The sequence below is a fragment of the Lissotriton vulgaris genome, chromosome 5 (assembly GCF_964263255.1).
Source record: "Lissotriton vulgaris chromosome 5, aLisVul1.2, whole genome shotgun sequence".
NCBI lineage: Eukaryota > Metazoa > Chordata > Amphibia > Caudata > Salamandridae > Lissotriton > Lissotriton vulgaris.
Genome location: NC_141693.1, coordinates 130,351,430 through 130,366,109, shown reverse-complemented (window position 1 = coordinate 130,366,109; position 14,680 = coordinate 130,351,430).

Genomic DNA, 14,680 nt, shown 5'->3' with positions numbered 1-14,680 from the left:
TCAACTCTGATGATTACCCAAAACTGGCTAACTGAGAACCAACTCCTGCTAAACATCGCCAAAATAGAATTCCTTCTCATAACTCCTCATAATCGTACTCCTAAGATAGACCTCAGGATGAAACACCTCACTGACTTCAACTGCTCCCCTCATATCATTGATTCAGCTAAATCTCTAGGAATCACCCTGGACTCGCACTTGAACATGAAGAATCATATTAGTAAGATGTGCAAGGGTGCTAACCACCAACTGAGGTTTCTTAGAAATCTGAAGCCATTGCTTCCTCAAGAGTACTTCAAGCAGGGGTTTCAAGCGCTTGACCTGCCGAGGCTAGACTATGGTAGCGCTACGCTCTGTGGCCTCCCCAAATATATCTTGGCCCCACTCAGGGACCAGATTGATTACGGGTACTGTTAGAACTGGGGGTCTATAGTTGGCAGAGGTTGGTACCTTTAACTAAATAGGGACCCTTGCTTCTAGTCAGAGTAAGGGGGAAACACACTGTAGATAACCCCTGCTCACACCTTTGGTGGCTTGGCACGAGGAGACAGGCTTATCCCCAAGGCAATGTGTAAAGTATTTGCACCAACCCCCAACAGTAACACAGTGAAACACCACAAATGGACACCACACAGGTTATTATAAAAATAGATATCTCTTGATCTAATTTATGCAGGACCAAAACGACATAAATCCAACATACATAATTTGCTTTTTCTTCAGGAATGTCTTTGATAGGGTTTATGGTAAAAAAAAAGGAAAAATAAGCTTGCAGGTACTGTATGAATGAAAACACTGTCCCAGACGTGTGAAAAGTCACATAGCAAACAAATTGCAAGCTTTAAATGGTGTTGGTCCACAATATTGGCCACTTATCTCTAGTGCATGGGACCCTTCTCCCTTTTATCTGTTGTAGGAGAATTACTGTGCCCCAGCTATGTAGACAGTCGAAATGCTGACCACGTTGTCAACGATTGTCCAAAATATGTCCCCAAAAAACTTTAGGAATGCACAGGTCGTTTTCACAACGACCCCGGTACTGCTGCTCCTCTAGGGGCAAGTACAGGCCTCTACGATCCCCCGGCTTGCTCAACAAAAGCGGGAGGCCGAGAGCAGTCTCTCGCAGATCTGCACCCACGCCCCAGACTGTAACAACCACATGCTCCCTGAACTTAAAATCCGGGCGATTACCTCTCCTGTCTTCAGAGGCAGCAGCTGATCGCTCGGATGGTGTCGGGACACCTCACACTTCCTGGATTGAAGCGCAGTTCCTCTGGGTGATGATCTCCTTGTTGCCGGGCAACACCCCGCGCTGGTGCCAATCCCAGCATGGCTTCCCTCTGACATTGGGGGACTTGGGCGGGTGAAGCGCACAGTGCTCCCGAAGCTCCTGGACCGGCGGCTGTGAATTGCAGGCACACAGCGCTTTCCTCCAGTTACAGGCTGGCGGTGGTGACACACACAGCACTCCCGAGCTCACGGGCCAGCGGTTGTGAATTGCAGGCTCACAGGCCAGTGGCGGTGATATCGGCACGCAATTCTCTTTGTAGACCACAAAGAAAAGCCCTTCTCAGCAGCACGGACTCCAAGTAGTATACAAGCTGGATACAAGCGCATGCACACAGCTCTTCTGGGAATCATGGAAACCATAGAACCCTGTGTTTCAACAACAGGAGGCCAGCTCTCCTCAGGTCCTTGGTGATTCTTTACTTCTGGACACAGCACACAGCAAATTCCCTTGTCCTCTCCTTAGTTAAATCAGCAAACTGCAGGCCAGCCCCAGAGCACACAGCAAAAGCAGTACCTCTCCTCAGTCTTCTTCGGCTATTCTTCTTTGGCAGAGGTTCTTCTTGAGCACGAAGTAGTCTAATTTTACAGGGGTTTCAGCTCTTACTTTTATATCCCAAAAATATTTGTTCTTCATCTGTTAGGGGTCCTGGACACAGTCCAAACCAGTTCTGGTTGTACTCTGCCAGTGCACAACTTCTTCCTTTGTCAGTGTGGGCAAGGTTTATCAGACAAACCGCAGGAGATGGAGCCAGCATTGTGGAAACCAGGCAGAGCCCTATTCAGGCCCAAGTGCTACTCCTGCCACCACTCCAAATGCAGATAGGTCTATTCAGCCTAGTGCTGACTCACCCAGACTCCTGGAGCCACCCCATCCCCTGTCACTCTCAAACACAGAAAGGCTGAACAAGAAAATAGCCACTTTCTAAAAGTGCTATTTTCAAACACAGAATTTAAAAACCATCTTTACTAAAAGGTGTAATTAAATTCTGAGTTTGTGGATACTAGACTCCAATGACCTATCTCACTCCTATGGGAAGATATGCAGGTAAACATGTTACACAGCATTCCCTATTCTGTCCTATGGGCAAGATGGCTTCTCAATAGTGAAAAACGAAATTGGCAGTGTTTCACTATAAGGACAAGGTACACACATCAGTACATGGCCTACATTTCAAATACACTGCACCCTGCCCATGGGGGTACCTTGGGCCTGTGATAGGGGTGTACTACGTGCACAGAAAGGGAGAGGGGAGGCCTGGCAAGCGGGTGCACTTGTCAGGTCAGGATGGTAGTTAGCAACTTCAGTGGCAGGCCTGAGACATCTCTTTGTGGCTACTTATGTGGGGGGCACAATCAGTGCTGCAGGCCCACTAGTAGCATTTTACTTACCAGCTCTGGCACACGAAGTGCACTTTACTAGGCACCTACTAGTAAGATAAATATGCCAATCATGGATAACCAATCACCATAACAATTTATACAGGGAGCACTTACACTTTGACACTGATCAGCAGTAGTAAAGTGCCCAAAGAATCTAAACCAGCAAAAACGAAATCCAGCATAGCATGAAAAATGTAGGAGGTATAGGCAAAAAGTCAGGGAAAACCATGCCAAGGATCCCAGGTCTAACAGGTACATAAAGAAATGAACACATATCCCCAGCCCTAAGATCTGTAAATTGGTTACCCTACGAAGCAAGAATACAACTAAAGATTGTGTGTTTGACACACAAAGCCCTCCATTTCAAAACCCCTGGTTACCTGGCTCAAAAGCTAGCTAGGGTAGACCATCAAGAAGTGCAAATTCTCTCCTATTGAAACCTCAGACCTTTTGCAAAAAGAGAACGAGGCTCAGAGCTTTCTCTGGCTTGGCACCGAAGATCTGGAACTCTCTTCCATCGGAAGGCTGCAGAATTCCCTAAACAGCTGCCTTCAAACATGAAGTAAAAATAATCCTAATGAACAAGTTCTTGCCTTAAATGGTCATGGATTGTCTGCTTTCTCAATGACCCCTGACTACACTCTTTTTGTGGCCTAACAACAGTAATGCTCAAGGTTGTCTGTCATACCCTAAAGTAATGTTTGTTCTCATACTGGTAAATTGTTATTAGTAAATTATGTTATTCTCTGTTACCCCCTTTGCAATTTCCCCTTTACTTTGTTCTTCCCTTCCATTATGTGAAGCGCTCTGATATCCTTCGGGGTAATGTTCGCACTATACAAACCTTTATAAATGAAATAAATAAATCAAATGGATAGGAGACTGACTGTACAATTTACTTTTTATTGGTGCTGCCTGAAGTTTAGAAACCTTTGTGATTGTGTATCATTCTGTAGTGCAATCGTCATCACAACAGTGTGTAAGCATACACATTTTTAATATATATAAACCAATGAAAAAACAACTATTTTACACTGCCCATCTTCATACCAACATTCCCAGCATTATATTAGAACATTTATTTTTTGCTGGTTTCAATTTCCAGATATCAAGCGAGACAACAGGTCTTTCTCCGGCTATAAATTTTCCAGTTCACAAATGATTTCATACATGCAGCATCACCAATTTTTTATTAATAAACAATATCTGTTGCACATTGGTATGTAATCAACTCCTCTTGAGTTATGATTTTATTTATATAGTCTTTAGCTATTTTGTTACAGCATTAAAATTGTGCTGGATCAGACAATAATTTCAAAATAAAGATTCCTTAGGCTCTATGTGAGTGATTCTTACAAATTGGCTAAGACAAGTATTGTCTATTCAGAAGAGAAAATAAGTTCAAACAATGGTCAGGCTTACGCACTCAAGTTTCAATATAATGGTGGAAAAGTATTCACTAATAGGTGCAGACTGGTTGATCGTCCTGAGTATGAGGAATACATTTATCCAAACAGTGCAATATCCCCAATACTGGGCGAGCGTCCCCAATCCGCACTCTGGTTCGAACTGATTAAATTATTCAAAAGGTAATCCAACGTAGTTCCAAGAAATTTATTTTATTTCATTTCAATTATCTGTTTCATTTTAACTTTGAACATTCATGTTTAGTTTTTTCTATTTTGTTTTTAGTTTTTATAACTCATACATGCCCAATGCATTTCGGGCTGCGCCCTTCATCAGGGGGTAATTCCCCATCAGTATTGTGATATGTAATATCATTCAAACAATCACCACCAATAACACTCCCCCCGTTTGCAGCTTAAGGATGACTTTCAAATCAACCTGACGTGATAAACACAATGGTGATTGACGGATCTTTTCAGCGTGTGGACCGTCTCCAAGTTTCCCCAGATTACCTTTTGCATCATTTGATCAGTTCGAACCAGAGTGCTGATTGGGGACACTCCCCACTTATTGAGAATATAAACAGAAGTGGAACTTAAGGGCTTGAAGTTCCTGCTTGAGAAGTAGGAAATAGGATGTTTTTCTTACTAATAGCGCAACCACGGAGTAACAAGTTAAAGATTTTGGGTGCATTTTATAATGATTGCTTCCATGGTTTTCCTTACTTGAATGGTTGGATTTCAACAAGTGGGTGACTTTGCTCGGAGACCTCCTGATATAGTCTGTGAGACAGGCATGTAGGAGTGTCTGTGTGTATAACTTCGTATATAATGCAGGTTAGTTAAAACTAGTATATTCTATTGGGAGCCAGTGACATATATTCAAATAAATGTATCTTTCCCACCACTAGGGTTAATCCACTTGCATATAATGGGGGGAGTGACTTTTTACACTACTAAGCACTCTTCTGTTCTTCAAGAACTTTATTTAGTTTTAAGAAAGAACCGATCAATGACTTTGTAAAAAGTAATTTTCTACAAAAGTTAATTAATTATCCAAACTTAGGGGCCGATTTGGATGGCGAGCGGACTTTGCCCGACGCCATCCCTGTGGAAAACGGGACCGTCCGCTGCCTACCGCTTTGTGTATGCAAATGCAGGGGGTACACAGGTGCCTCCCATGTGCACCCCCTCTCGCCTTTACCATGGGGGCCCGCAGGGGGTCCCCGAAGTAAAGTCCGCATGCCTTTACGTGGCGGCATTGCCGCCACGGAAAGGCATCTGCATGAGGCCATCCTAATATGGCTGGCAGTGTCTGGAGGACACCGCCAGCCATATGAACCCTTATGAACCCTTTTCCACCCCGGCTGGGGCGGAAAAGCGGCTGACGGTGTTTCCGTGTGCCGCGGTCCTCCCCCGACATTGTAATATGGCGGGGGGGGAAATAGGTGGCGGACGGGGTCAGATGTCGTGTTGATTGCCACTGCCTGCATGGCGGTGGCGATCCGCCCAACATCCTAATGGGCCCCCATATTCTTTTTATGAATATGCCAAGTGTCAATTCAAATGTTAGATCAAGTCACCATATCGTTACAGGAAGATTAATGGTTATCTCAATGCATTTCAGAAAAACTAAGGGCCAGATGTAGGTAAATCTCATTTACCGATTCTTAAATACCGAATTTTACCGATTCGGTATTCATGAATCGGTAAATGAGATGTAGGTAAAAATTCGGTATTTTCTACCGATTCGGTAAAATTCGGAATCGGACTTTTGGAATTTACTGAATCTGTATTTACCGAATCGGTATTTCCCATTCATTCCTATGGGCCAAAAGGTCCATAGGAATGAATGGGAAATACCGATTCCGTAAATACCGATTCCGTAAATACCGATTCGGTAAATTCCAAATCGGAAAGCAAGCAAAAGTGAAACTTAAGAAAACAGCCAATAAGGTGCTACCACCCTCCCCCTCCCTACCAGGAAGTGGCTACACAGGCAGCTGCAACTAATTAGATGCTTCTGGAGAGGCAGTTGGAGCAGAGAGATTGGGAGCAGCAGCAGAAAGAGTTTGTGCAGTTTAAAACCTGTAAAATGGCAACCAGCAAAGACACAGAGCAGCCAGAGAGGAAGAGAAAGCTGAAATTCAGCAGCATGGAGCTACAGGTCCTTGTGGAGGAGGTGGTGAAGGTGCACCACAAACTGTTTGGCAGGCAGTCCCTCACTGTGGCTGAATCTGCCAAATGGAAGATTTGGCTGGATATACTGGACAAAGTTAATGCTGTGGGAGTGACCACCAGAGACACAGAGGACTTGAAAAAGAGGTTCTGTGACCTGAGGAGCCTCACAAAAAAGAAATTGGCAGACCACCATAAGCAGGCATCGAGAACTGGTGGAGGAAAGAACACAGCACCCCCCCTCACTGACCTGGAGGAGATGGTGGCCTCAACCTTAGAGCCAGAAAGCGTCTGCGGACTGGGAGACGTGGACAGCTCAGCCAAATCTGCAAGCAGAAAAGGTAAGATGCATGCACAGCCATCCCCCTCACGCCCTCATCCTTCCCTCACCCCTTGAAGCTAAGTGACCCCAGTCCAGGTGTGCCAGCACTATACAGTAGCAATGCATCATGGTACATGTAGTCAGTTAATGAAAGACCATGTCATACAGCACAGCAACCACCAAGTTAGGCAAATGATTGCAGACATAATGAAGGGTAGGCAACATGTACATTGTGCAATTTAAAAAGATTTAATTGTAGTGGCTGTGAGACATTTGTGCTTAGCTGATATACGCTCATATGTGCACAGGTCACACATCCAGAAGGCGGTCACAGGAGACTGAAGGCATGGCAATTCACCGCCTGGCCACAGCCACATCCCTGCTATGCAGGCGAAGCATAAACAGTCAGGAGGGTTTGACGCAAAACAGCAATGAGGTGACAAGGGGCATAGCCAGGATGACCGGTGCTCTTGAGGCGCTAATAAATGCTCAAACAGCACAAACTGCTGCTATTGATGTGCCAGAGAGTGAAGGGAGCACAAGTAGGAGCAACATGGCAAGCCCCCTTGGTGTAGAGACAAGGAGGAGCAGTAGGCGACAAGGTGAGGCTACAGCCCAAAAGCCCAGCAAACACAGTGAGCCACATACATCTGCCACTACCAAGCGTGGACGCAAATGAACAGTTAATATTATGGGGAAGAGACCCAGGAGATACAATTTGGAAAGTTCAAAGTTTGTGTTGCACATTTGGGCCTTAGATACCTGCGCAGTGACAAAATTAAACTACGTTGGGTGCATACTCCACCTGTCTGTGTCTCTTTACTTACTTTAAAAAAGTTGCGTGTGATCTCTTCCCGTCTGTGTCTGCCATCTGTTGGTGTTGCATGTCCAGCTGTGTGTGGGTCAGGCAGAGCTTGGTCATCATCATGGTCCTCGAAATCTGATAATTCCACTTCAGTGCCTTTCTTAATTGCAGGGTTGTGCAACATTGCACAGGCTGCAATCATTTTGCAGCAGGTCACTGGTGTGTACTGGCGTGCTCCTCCACTCTTGTGCAGGCACCGAAACCTGCTCTTCCACAGTCCAAAGGTGCGCTCCACAATGTTCCGGGTGGATTTGTGTGCCGTGTTGTACCTCCTCTGGCTGGGTGTTGAAGGGTTGAGGTATGAGGATGAAGGACCGAAGGGCACATGCACTGTCTCCTATTTGTAAGAATAGAAATACATTACTCACATGCACATATCCACATACAGCTGCAATATGTATCAAGGGAGATTCACACAGTGTATTACCTAGCAAGTAGCCTTCGCCAAATTCCCCCGCTGTCAGCCGTGAGTAGATGCCACTGTTCTGAAAGAAGTCGTGGGTACTCCCGGGAAACTTGCCAACTATGTCCATGATGATAAATTTGGAATCACAGATTACCTGTACATTTATGGTGTGTGTTGATTTCCTGGCTCTATAAATGTACTCTGTGGAAGCAGGTGGGCATAATGGGATGTGGGTACCATCAATGCAGCCAATGACATTGGGAAAATGCGCCAACTGATAAAAGTCAGTCTTGGTCCTGACCAGTTCAGCGTGCGTTGCAGGGAAGCTGATGTAAAAATGCATTCTCTGCAACATGGCGTCCAGATATTTTCCGAAAAACCGGGACAGGCAGATCTGGGACACCCCACCTATCGATGCAATGACACTCTGGTAGCTCCCAGAGGCAAGCAGGTGTAGGCTACAGAGTACCTGCACATGGTGGACAATCACATAGAATGCCGCCATTCTGGTCAAACTGTTGCATTTTGGGCCCTTTTTTATGGCCTGCACCTGGTTACCACCTGATATCAATCCATGGTAAATACTGACTCTTAAATACCGAATTTCATGCAAATTTGGCATTTTAGAGGTTACCAACATCTCAAACTTCATTTTTACCATTTTATTTACCGAATCAGTAAAATTACCGATTCGGTAAAATTACCGATTCGGAAACTTTTCCGATTCGGTATATTTACTGATTCTGTACATTTACCGATTCGGAAAACTTTACCGATTCGGTAAATTCACCGAATCGGTAAATTTACCGATTCGGACGATTTTCTGTCCCCTACATCTCAAATACCAAACACCGGTCGGTAACGGCCGAAATTCGGTATTTTCGGCCGTTACCGACTGGTATTTGGTTACCTACATCTGGCCCTAAATTTCTTTATCAGTACGGTAAACAACTATTTAGCTGTATACATAATTCTACAATTCATTCATATCAAGTGACTGGCGCTTTTTTGGAAGCATAATCCAAATCCTTCAAATAGTCCTTTGAATTACCAGTCACTTATTCAGCCGAAGGATTCTGTAATATATCTCTCACCACTAAAAGTGTAAAACTGTTTATAGGAATTGCTTTAACAACCCAGTTTGTCAGCAAAATTCTCAACACATTTCAAATAAAACTCTTCTAGGCCCAGGAACGATGCCAAATGTCCCCCGGTTAAATTATCTGGACCTTCAGCAGTGGCTTCTGCATGAATTTGTTTTGGTCTTAAACCTTCCACAGTGATGGCATGCTCAATATATTTAAATTCCCATTCTCCAAATTGACTGTTTTGTTCTTGTATGTTCACTACTGGATGCAACAGCCCCTCTGAAAGCTTTCCTAGAATGATTTATGCCTTTCATATGTTTCAGAAAATAGGAATAGCATCTGGTAATGCTAAAATACATTTTTGATTATTGAAAATAGTAAATAAACATGAAGTGATGACATATAGCTGAACTACTAGCTACACCAAAATATATGTGTTTGTTCTAAAATGCACCAATTGCGTAACACAAGGAGTTATATTACTAGACTCTTTCTCTAGGAATACTTTATAATACATTTTGCTACATCTAGCAAACAGGGAGGGATTCACTAAAATCAACACCATTTAATAGAGATGTGTGGATTTAGGCAGCTTCTAACTCTCTGTCGGTCTTAAGTCCCCCTATAGTGCTCACGGGAGGATCAACAAATCAATACAGGCTGTGTTAACAGCCCTTAAAGGCTTATTTCAGAGTCAAAACATTTACTATATGTTACCTTCATCTAAAATCCAATTCTGCCCACTTGACACCCACAAGTTTGAAAGCACACCAAGTAGAACTGTCCTGTCTCATATTACTCTGAAGTAAAATTGTCCCTCTCCCAATAACATTCTATCAATTTTTGTACATGGTGGTTACCACGCATCAGAGTCTTCCATCATCGCCTCTTTTTCTCCGGGTGTCTTATTTAAACAATTTTGGAGTTTGTGTTTCTTCTTTTATTTCCTTGCAAAATTATTACTAAATACAGTTTACTATTATCTCACTCATTATCCGCAAACTCTACTCTATTAACTAGCCTATTTCCTTTGTCAAGACTTCCTTTCATAAAATGTCCCTTGCAATGACATTTCTTGTAATTTCGATGGGTTGCAAGCAGAGGCGGCTTTTGAAATTTGAAAGTGGTAGGGCGAATATTTTAACCCACTGAAACAGTGTTTATGATGAACAAGACTGAGAGCTCAGGAGTTGAGGCTGAATGCAGTGCGAGTTTCTCACAGTATTTGTCAGTGAGTCAAAAGCATTGTTAATTAAAAATGTTGCTTACCCACCACCTCAATGTTCATCCCCAGTCCCAGCAGTCCGTGTAAGTGCAGTGTCCCAGAATCAATAATATTAACCACCATGAGAGAAGCACCAGGATTGGTTGGAGCGGGCTGGGTCGGCGCTCCTTCAGACTTCAGATGCCTGTGTTTACTCTCCCCCTGGCTTTCTCGCACAGCTCAAGTTGGAGATGTTTAAAGTGCACATGTCAAGCTGGCCATCGCAAGACAGCTGGACATACTGACATGCAAAGTGGAATGGGCACCAATGCCTTTACTCCTCCCTACTGCTGCCAATCAGCATCAATGGCCTTGCCGCTCTCTTACACTTGGTTCGGGCTGGCAGCACTAAAAATAAAATGGTGATAAAATAATTTAATTATGATCATTTTATTTTCAAGTTTGCTATGCTTGCAGAAGGCGGGGGAGGGGGGGGATGTTCCCCTACCGTAATGGAGCCTCTTGTAGCAGGATGCATTTTAGAAGAAGCTAAATTCAGATCCTTTCCTCACCTGCAGAATGTTTCTCTTTTCCCATTGCTCATCTCCTCTTTAGCTCTTTTTTCACACAGATTAACCTTTGATTGGGACCACATTGTATTTGCATCTAGAACCTTTGTGCCGCTTATCTATGGAACACTTCACTGGTTGCTCAACTGACTTTGCAATATTTTTCTTTGGTTGCCACATTGTCTTTGTGCCACTCTACATTTCCTACTTATCGGTTTCATTATAACTAGACCTCCTAACCTGGGTCATGTGCCCTGTTCTCAAAATCTCACAAGGCACTCATTCTCTATTGAACCACCACATACTGATCACTAAATTTCAGTAGAATTGAAATCCTGCTAATAATACATTGAGTTTTTGCCATACCTCTCATCCACCACAGCTTGCCTACATATGTCAACAGATGCTTTTATCACTCTGTGGCACTTTGGAAGGTAGCATAGAGCTTAAAATGAGCACATTCATTTGCAGGAAAGTGTAAGTTTATCTTTGTGAATAGCACCCACACTGATCTACACTGGTCTAATATTTTTAGATTGAATTGATCAGTTGTGTTGGAAAGTTTTTTATTCTGTATTGAGTAATTTGAAATGATTTGAGTGTCTCTGGAAAAGGTGAACACAAAACTAAATTTAGCGTTCAACATTCTCACACAATGGCTTGGTGAGTTAAGCGCTGACGACTAACACCTGGTGTGACTATGAGGTCCCAAGTTTAAATACAGAGAAGGCCAACCCAATGTGTCGTTCTTCAGAGATTTCACATTTAGTTCCATTAAACTATGTCATAGTATCATGTTAAATAGATGACAACTTATTTTTATATTTACTAAGACACTCATATAGAGCATTATTACAGTGGGTTCGAAATTCATTACATAAATAATATAACTATCATTTATGATCATTACTTAAACACGTGGGGAATTAATGGCAGGATCTGGTTTGCTATATCATGGCAAAATTACTTAATAAAACATTGATAATTCAAACAATGAACGGCGTTTTGAGTAAAGAAAGCTAACTAGAATCAATGCTCATTGAAGGGAAGCCAGATAATTTCACATCTCAGAAAATACGTTTGGAAAACTTTTTTTAAACTTGGAAAAATATCGATGCTGCAAGATATGTGAATTGTTTTCACTCAGGCCTCTGTAGGGGAGGGCCTCTGTATACAGGGCCATACACTGAATATCATTCACTTGATTCCTGCAAACCTCTTGTGTGCTTCCTGGCACATCAAGGAAACAGCATGTTCTTGATTTTTAGTTTCAAGGAAATAGCATGTGCTTGATTTTTAGTGTCTCCCCTATCCCCATTTTCCCCCTCCCTCCTTACATCCCATGTACGACGCTCAAATGTTTGCATATGTTGGGGATTTGAGGGACATGCTCTGTGCCTGCATTTCCTCGCCTCATCTGGACATCTGCTTCCATAGCCTCTTCTTGCTTAGACATTTCGTAAATATTATTTGAGGACAGAGGCTCTGCAGGGCTCTCCTGGGTGGTCCAGCTAGACGACATTTGGGATTCCTCCGGGCCAGATCTCTGTACTTCTAAGAATTCTAAAACTTGTCCTTTCAACAAATTATTCATCCATATTTGGGGCCTCATATATAGTGTTTGGTGCTTTAGAATACCATGGAAAGTCCAAATATTTAGTTGTGGATGTGTGTGGTTTGCTGCAGCCATCCTCATTAGTGGTTTGTGAGCACTTCTCCTCATTACCACTATGCAGCTTTTCCTCGTATGAGGAAAGGCATAGTGTGACTTATTTAGCCATACTATGCCTTTATCAGTTGCCTGCATGGCAGGCTCGGAATGAAAGCCAAAGGTGTTGTAAGGAGCCCCCACCGTTGATATGCTGCGGGATGACAGCAACATAGGGATCAAGTAAATCTTGTCATGCAGCAAAGTGGTGCTGCGCAGAGGCGCCTTTTTTATGTTGTCGTAAAGTATGTTTGGAATACATTGGTGCATAATCATGCCAGCACTTTCTATTTTTGATGCTGTTTAAATTCATGTCACGTATAACCCTTTAATAAGTCATGTTCTCAGAACAACGCAATATGGCTACTACCTGAAATAAGAAGTAGGTGTGCCCTAACAGCTGCTACTTTGGAACAGCAAACCCAAATTTGAGTACCAGTGTCGGCTCAACATCCTGTGATTCTGGGCAAATCACCTAATTTTCCCTGTGTCTAAAAAGAAATCTGACCTTGTATAATGTAATCGGGTGCTCATGTAAAGCGCTCTGATGCCTTCGAGGCCCGATAGTGCTATATAAAACTGCAAAAAAGACTTCTAATCGATATTCTCTCTTGGCTGGAATTTGAATATTTTTTTGCATCACAACACAGAGAGGAATAAAGGATATGCACACCTGGTGGGCATTGGCGCAAACAGCGACTCACAAAACATCTAACCCCCAGATGCATCAAGAACCCACTCTGCGAATTCTAATTAGCGAAAAATATCAAATCGCTAATTAGAATTTGCAGATTGGGATGCATCATCAAAATCGCAAATAAAGTGTGAATCGCAATCGCCCGCAATCGCCGTATGCGAATTTCCAAAAATCACTATTAATTCACAGAATCGGCTGTTTCCCAACCCCAAATTGCGATTTCGTAGTTACCGAAATCGCAAATAGCGATCTCGCAAATTGCGAGATCGCAAAAACGGGAAGTCGCATTTTGAGCACAATGATGACATCACAACCAGGAAGTAGGCAGCTCCATTACTCATTTGAAACACAGAGCTGGATAGAGGAGGAGGCACAGCACTGAGCTCCAGGAGACACACCCTGAAGCCCCAAGACAGGACATACATTGCAACCACAATGTCCCAGGATGCAGCAGGATCCAGTGGAACTGTCAGGAAGAGGAAACTCAAGTTCTGAGAACAGGAGCAGGAGTACCATATTGAGGGAGTCAGCAAGGACAATGACAAGCTTTTTGGATAGCTTTCCAGGAAGGTGCCCAAGGCTAACAAAAAGGTGCATCTGGCTGCGCATCAGGGCAAAGGTCAACACCGTAGGAGTGACACAGCGGTCAATCGATGACCTCAAGAAGAGGTGGTATGACATCAGAGGCCGTGCCAAGGAGCGCATTGCAGAGAGGCTGGGGGAGATTGTGGCCACGGGAAGAGGAGACCCCACAGTTGCCAGAAATACACCACTGGAGGACTTGGTTGAAGACACCATCAACCCTGCAGCCTGCGTGGGGGTCAATCAGTTGGACACCTCCCGACCCACACACCAATCACAAGGTAAGAGCCATGCAACTGCGACCCCGTCCCCTAACAATGCCCATGCCCCCAGAGCTAGCCATTTGAAAACGCCAGTAATGCAGTCCCTGCCCATCAGAAACGCCCCATTGCATTGTGGGATCTGTAGTGTGACAATGTGCCCTGATAGCCACACACAGCCATAACTGCCAAGTGAAACATACCCCTAAAGTCAGTCAGGGAATGCAAGGCTGCATGCATGTTGCTACATCCCAGGCGCCAGAATCATATCATTAATCATGCTCCCATTCACATCACAGGTGCTGCAGATGCAGAAACCTCAACTAGCGAGGCACTCCATATCGAGGAGACTCCAGAGGAGACGGAGGGAGAGAGCCATCCAGCCCCAGAACCTGGACCGTCACATGCACCTTCCCAAATGCACAGGGCCGCCCCTGCAGCCACAGGAGGAGTTTAACCACCCCAGGCATCACGCATGACAGTGGAACAGACCCCACCACCACCCAGGAGGCAGACACGGTGCACAGCAACTGTGAGGTCCCAGGCAAGTGGCCGGTTGAGGCAGCAGCGCACCGTGGCCGCACGAGCAGACTGGGAGCAACAGGCCCAAGATCTAGGGCTAGGTATCGAAGCTCGGATGCTAGCTGTGCACCGCAAGCAGGCACAGCACATGGCAGCCATGCAGCTGCAGCTGTACAAAACTGCACGCAATATAAACCAGCTTA